Source organism: Arvicanthis niloticus, chromosome 6, assembly GCF_011762505.2.
Source record: "Arvicanthis niloticus isolate mArvNil1 chromosome 6, mArvNil1.pat.X, whole genome shotgun sequence".
In the NCBI taxonomy this organism is placed as follows: domain Eukaryota; kingdom Metazoa; phylum Chordata; class Mammalia; order Rodentia; family Muridae; genus Arvicanthis; species Arvicanthis niloticus.
The window spans coordinates 34,221,457-34,229,036 of record NC_047663.1 but is presented as its reverse complement, the minus strand read 5'-3'; positions in this window follow the sequence as shown (position 1 = coordinate 34,229,036).

Here is a 7,580-nt window from a genome sequence, read left to right as displayed (position 1 = left end):
TTTCAGATGTTAACCCCTTAACCCATTCTCCCCGCCTCCCCCCCCCCCCCCCCCGCACAGGAACTCCCTATCCCATCCCCCCTCCTCCTGCTTCTATGAGAATGTGACCCCACCTACCCCTCCACTCCCACCTCCCTGCCCTCGAATTTCCCCCCCCCACCCCCCATGGGCGTCCAGCCTTCATGGGACCAAGGATCTCCTTATACTGCAGTGTTTGCTGGTTTGTTCACTTACTGGTGTTATTATAAACACAAAGTCGAATGAAAGACAACCTTCTGTGTCTTTTTTGGAGAGTTACTGTTGACTGTTTGTTTCGTGACGATTTCTGAAAATAAATATGTCATTTAAAGCAGTGATTAAGCTCAAGCCAATCCTGCCGTCCTATATGTTTGCCTCTGTTGAATGAAAGGGAGATAATAATGTTTGCAGCATGATGCTCCCAAGCCCAGCCACTTGGGGAGGTGGAACGCTGCAGGGAGTTTGACTGCACTTAACCCTACCCACTGCCAGGCGGTTCAGAGCTGTAGAGAAGCACAGTCTGAGATGTGGGAAAGCCGGAGCTGGTCCCAGGGTCCCTGGGCCTGTAGGGGCCTGGGGTTCTCAGACTCTGAGACATCCAGGCACTGCTGGATGCAGAGAATGGAGTCAGGGGGCCGCAGGCTGGAACTACCCAGGGTATAGGGGGAAAGGGGAGCTCTGGCTTGTCCCAATGAGATTATTGTCCTTAGCTTGACTTGGTGGCAGTTGTGCCTGGGAGCACAGAGAAGCCTTCTACGGGAGAATTGAGCAGTGGCTGTATAGGCGAACGCCTTCCTCATGGCTCCCCATGGTGAATCTTGAAGAAAAGAGACAGTCCATGGTTCTAAACAGTTTTACTGGAGGGGAAGAAAATGTATGCATAATGTACCATACCCAACTTCTCAGGGTGGGCCTGAGATTAAATACCTTTTGCAGGGAGAAATGTCTGGGAAGGGAAGCTTCCAAGCCTTGAAGTCAAGGATACCCACATACAAGTCTAAATAATTGCCACCATGGCTGCTCTAAGGGGCAAAGGTACTCAGAGCTAAGGCCTGAGAACACCAACAGCCCCTATAAGAGTGGAGGACTCCAACACCCGAGGCTTGTGAGCCATCCTGCTGGTTTCCGGTTTTTCTTAGCTGATGCAAGCGCCAAGCTGTGGGCATTCAGAGTCCAGAATCTAGAATCCAGAGCACCCAGAGCTGTGAGTCTCTGGTTTCTAATGCCTGGGACCATGAGTCTAGCAATAAGGGATTGGATCTGGGGTACATGAAGCCCTAAGGCTTCAGCACTCAGAGGCCAGGACTACTGACATTAGAGGGCCAGCTCTTTACCTTCTCATGATTTCCGTCTGCATAGAGCAAATGACCCAGCCAGTTCACTGGTAACTAGATTTCTCAACCCCGAACACAGGCAAGGAAAGCAAAAATAGATAAATGGAGGAGGGGGGGGGGCTGAAGAAATGGCTCAGTGGTTAAGAGCACTGGCTGCTCTTCGAAAGGACCTGGGTTTGATTCCTGACATCCACATGGTGCACACACATACATGCAAGCAAAACATCCATACACAAAAAATAATAAAATAAAAAAAATTAAGCAGACAAATGAGGTGACACCGAATTAAGACACTTCTACACAGGGAAAAAATGATTATAAGTGAAAAACAACCACAGAGTGAAAATATTTACAAGTCGCACTTCAATATAGGAGCTATTTTCCCAAATGCATAGAAACATCAATTGCTCAACGAATATTTTTTAAATGAGTAAGAGGCTTGAATATCTATTTCTCAGCAAAGACATATGGTCAGCCAATTCATAGATGTACCAGCTCACCATCTCAGTCATGAAAGAAATGCAAATCAAGGCCACAAGCAATCACCTTCTGCGTGTGATAATAGCTGTTACTTAGGAAAAAGTGGTAGTGCTCGCCTGAAATCCCAGAACTACAGAGCCTGAGGCAGGAGGATTGCAAGTTCCAGGTCATACTGGGTTAGCAAGACCCTGTCTTCAAAATGGGGGGGAAAAAAGTAAAACTGGGTCGGCTTTTGTTGCCTGTGCTGAGAATCAATCAAGCATGCTGGCCAGTCACGAGCCCTGCTTCTGAGTCCAGTCCAAGATGAAAGACAAATGTGGGTGGGGGAGGGGTGCGAAATGAGCCCTTACGTACTGCTAACGGTGATGTACACTAGAGCAGCCATATTTGAAAACTGTTTCTAAGCTCTTCAGAAATATAAACATGATGCTGGAACCTGACCAAAGTGGAAATTAAAACCTAAATATCAGAGACAAGTAAAGAAATAAATAGAATAAATAAAACTGTTTTTAAAACTTCAGTTGTAGTGACAGAAAGGTCAGTATGTATGTGTCTCTGTGTGTGTAGTGTGTATGTGTGTGTGGTGTGTGGTGTGTGTGTGTGTGTGTGTGTGTGTGGTGTGTGTACACTCCCAATCTCATTATAGCAGACAAGATATGAAAATAATCAAAATATCCATCAACAGAGTAGATTTTTTAAAGTGTATTGTGTACGCACAGTGGACTATTATGCAGTCTTAAAAGGGGGGACATTCTGTCATTTATAAATAAGCTTAGAAGGCATTGTGTTAGGTTGAATAAGACAAACATAGTATGATTTTCACTTACATTTGAAATCTTTTTTTTTTTTTTTAAATCAAACTCATAGAAACCATATCTAGTGGCTACAGGGTATGAGGGGTACAAGGAAAGGGAGATATTGGTCAGCAGGTTCATCAGGAGGATGTTCTGGCTCTCTGCTGCACTGTATTGATGATATACCTTGTTGTCTTCCCATCAGTGACTGCTTACCCAGACAGAGAGCACTGGAAGCCAAAGAAAGGAGTCTGTGCAGTCCAGTTTGGTGAGACGGTGAGTGTATTGGGGTTATCTCCAGGAACATGAGTAACTCATGAGACTCTTGTGAGGCTCACAAAGGCTCATGGGTCCTGCAGGCCTCTCCCTCTATGACAGAATTGTAATAGGTCCCATCTCATGCAGGTCCTTCGAGGACAGTCACAGGAACTCTGATTCATCTTTGCAACAGTCATGTCCAACCCAGGTTCAATGACAATAGGTGACCAAGCTGTGTATTTCAAAATATCTGAAGGGGAGACTTAGGTGGTTTTACAACAAACAAGTAGTATTTGAGATGACCTGTGTGCTAACTGGTCTGTGTCTTAGGGTTTTACTGCTATGAACAGACACCATGACCAAGGCAAGTCTTATAAAGGGCAACATTTAATTGGGGCTGGTTACAGGTTCAGAGGTGCAGTCCATTATCATCAAGGTGGGAGTATGGCAGCATCCAGGCAGGCACATCTTCTCCATCTTCATCTGAAGGCTGCTAGTGGAAGACTGACTTCCAGGCAGCTAGGATGAGGGCCTTAAAGCCACGCCCACAGTGACACATCTTTTCAAATAAGGCCACACCTCCTAATAGTGCCACTCCCTGGGCCAAGCATATTCAAACCATAACAGTCTGATTCCCCAGTGTACATGTTTCCAAAGCTTCACATTGCATTTCATAATATATAATTATCAATTCTCAATTAAAATAGACTTGAAGTGCTGAAGGTGGAGGATACCCAAGAAAGGACCTACCCACTCAGAGGAGAAGGGAGGGGGGATAAGGGAAATGGATTGTGGGAGAGACCAGGAAGGGGTCAGTAAGCTGAATGTAAAGTGAATTAGTAAAAAAAAAAAAAAAAAAAAAAAAAATTAATTAATTTAATTTAATTTAATTTAATTTTAAAAATTCAAGGCTATAGCCTCAGCTACACAGCAATTTTGAGGCCAGCCTGGGCTACATGAGATCCTGTTTCAAAAAGCAAACAAGTAGAGAAATAAATAGAATAAATAAAACTGTTTTTAAAACTTCAGCTGTCTTTTAAAAAAAAATGTTGTCCCTTTTAAAAAAAAAAACTTCAGTTGTAGTGACAGGTCAGTATGTGTGTGTCTCTATGTGTATATGGTGTGGTGTGTGTGTGTGTGTGTGTGTGTATTGTATAGTATGTATGGTATGTAGTGTAGTACGTATGTATCTCCATGTGTGGTATGTGTGTATGTGGTGTGTAGCACATGCATACCTGTGTGTACGGTATGTGTGGTATATGTGTGTGTGTAATATGTAATATATGTATGTTTCTGTGTGTGTATGTGTGTGTCTCTATGTGTGGTGTATATATATATATGTCTGTGTATAGTGTGTGCATATGTGTGTCTATGTGGTTTGTGTAGTGTGTATGTGTATGTGTTGTGTGTATGTCTACATGTATGTGACTATATGGTGTGTATATTGTGTGTGTGTAGTGTGTGCATGTGTGTGTCTGTAGTTTGTGTAATGTTTATGTATGTGTATGTGGTATATGCATTGTGCATGTGTGTCTGTATGGTGTGTGCATTGTGTGTGATGCATGTGTGGTGTGTAGTATGTGTCTATGTGTAGCACGTATGTGTGTGTATTCCCACATGCATGTGCATCTATTTGGGTATATAGGCAGGGGAGGCCAGAGCACTGGGTGTGCTCTTCAAAAAATGTCAACACTGCTTATTGAGATAGAGTCTTTCATTGGCCAGTAAGCCCCCAGGATCCGGTTATAATTGCCTCAAAGATGAGATTACAAACATGTACCACCACACCCAGCTTTTTTTTATGTGGATTCTAGGGAATTGAAAGCAAACACTCCAGCCTCTTGGATTTCTTTTTTCTTTTGTTAGATTTGAATAAAATTAAGTTTCACTTGCATGTTAGGTAAAATGTGGAGCAAGAGCAATTTGAATGTAGTCTTTTATCTGATCCTGCCTGATAATAAACCTTACTCCTCCTGCACACACTCCTCTTTGCACACAAACAAAGAAATATACTTGAAATCATGTCGGCCAGAGTTAATGTTTGTCTGATCTAAAATGTGAGTTTTCTTCTAACACATGAACAGTCTAACAACCATGCTGGCTGTGGGGCCAGGGGCAGCCACAAAGTTGTTGACACTGCTGACACCTTCTGGCAAAATAGTGGCAGTGCCAGCACCAAAACTATCTGAGCACCTTGAAAGTCCAAAGACAAATGTCAAATCATCTTTTTAAAGATGCTGCATTGCCAGGCGGTGGTGGCGCACGCCTTTAATCCCAGCACTTGGGAGGCAGAGGCAGGTGGATTTCTGAGTTCGAGGCCAGCCTGGTCTACAGAGTGAGTTCCAGGACAGCCAGGGCTACACAGAGAAACCCTGTCTCAAAAAACCAAAAAAAAAAAAAAAAAAAAAAAAAGATACTGCATTGTTGGTAGTCCTAATGCACAAATGAACCTACTGTATTCACACACAAACACACAAAGAGAGATGGCTGAGGCAAAAAGTGACTGAGAGCAGGCATGATGTCACCTGTCTGTAATTCCAGCACCTAGGAGACTAGGGCAGGAAGATCCCAGTGAGTGTGAGGCTAGCTTGGGTCTGCATAGTGAGTTCAAGTCAACCGGAAATACAGAATTATACATTGTTTCAAAAGAAAGTGAATCTGAAGAAATAAACTCAAAATGGGAAGGTGTTTCAGGACTATAGCAACCAACTTTATTTTTATACCTCCATATAAATAATATGTTAGAAATTAGGTTAACCGACATGTGAAGACACAGCTGTTATATGTGGCACCATGCCCTGAGTTTGGATCCTGGACTGTACAAAAGAGAGAAAAACATAACCCATGTTCTCTCTGTCTCCTGACTATGGATGTAACAGGACCAGCTCCCTCAGGCTCCTGCCACTGTGACCTCTCTATCAGGATGGGCTGGAACCATGAACTGTGAGCCAAGATAAACCCTACTCAAGTTGTTTTTGTCAGGGTATTTTATCACAGCAATAGGAAAAGACACCAAGATGCAAACTTGAGACTCTGGGACTTGACAGTGTACCTCAGGGACAGTGCTTAACATATAAGATACCCTGTGTCCCAGCCTTAGTGTGGAAGAAAGATGGATGGATGGATGGATGGATAGATAGATGAATTGGTTGCTTTGGGTTACAACCCAAACCTAGAATTGATCAAATTTGGTATTTATGAGAAACAGAGCTGGATAGTTTGTTGCTTGCTTATTTAAAGTTTTCAATATGGTTAACTTCTGTAATGAGTTTTAAAGCATTGTATTTAATATTGTGTATATATGTGTGTATATATTAGACTATTATTATGTATGACATCTGGAAGATACAATTTTTATACACCAGTATTCATATCATGTTATGAATATGCAACCTTTTCTATACAATATGGGCTCTTTGATGTTGTAATTGATGCTGTACTGGGCCATTTTGACATTTCTCTCTCAGCTTTATCCATACTCACCCACCTTAGCTTAGCTTGCTGTGCAGATAATCTCTTGTGTGCTGTGTGGAAACATCACCTGTCAATAAAAAGATTATGGCCAATGAGCTGAGGCAGGATTAGAAGATGGGATACCTGGGAGAGGAAAAGGAATTCTGGGAGATAGGCACAGAAAGATTTGCCACCCAGACTCTGAGGAAGTCGGATATGTGAAACTAGGAGAGGTGACTAACCAGCCATGTGGCAGACATAGAATAGAAAATATGGCCGGGCGTTGGTGGCGCACGCCTTTAATCCCAGCACTTGGGAGGCAGAGGCAGGTGGATTTCTGAGTTCGAGGCCAGCCTGGTCTACAAAGTGAGTTCCAGGACAGCCAGGGCTACACAGAGAAACCCTGTCTTGAAAAGCCAAAAAAAAAAAAAAAAGAAAGAAAGAAAGAAAAGAAAATATGAGTTATGTAAGTTATGAGTTAGTTGGGAAACAAGCCCAAGCTTGTGCCTGAGGTATTTATTCATACATAAATAAGCCTCTGAGTCATTATTTGGGAGCTGGAACATGGGTGGGAAAGCCTACAGTAACAGCTTGCCCCACATATTTCTCCAGTCCTCAGATTTTCAGTATTTAGATTTTGGCGGTTCATTTCACAGTGGAAATGAACCTCTGTGGGACCAAATCTTGGGGATTTGGCTTTCTAACGCCTTCCATTTATTCTCTCTACCTCATCCCATCCATCCGTCTCTCCTGATTTTCTTGCCCTCTTCCTTACACACGTCAGGATCTCTGAAAGATGATGGTTATGAGCCCTGCGCTCCTGCAGTAGCAAGTATACTTCAACCTAAAGCGTGAGAATAGCGGTTCAGGACCACGGACAGCGACACACGGCTTTCTAGTTATTGCTGGCAGTCAACATCTTGCAAGCTAATCCAGGATCTTTCTCCAAGTGTGTATGTTTGAATGAGAGCGCCCCCCACTGGCTCGTATGTTTGAATACTAGGTCTCCAGTTAGTGAAACTGTTTGGAAAGGATTAGGAGGTGTGTTGCTGGTTTCAAAAGTCCATACCAGGACAGTGTCTCTCTGCCTATCTGTGGATCAGGATGTAAACTCTCATGCCTGCCTGCCTGTGGCCATGCTTCCTGCCATGATGATAATACACTAATCCTCTGAAACTGTAAGCAACCCCCCAGTTAAAGGCTTTATTTTGTAAGAGTTGCCTTGGTCATGGTGTCTCTTTAC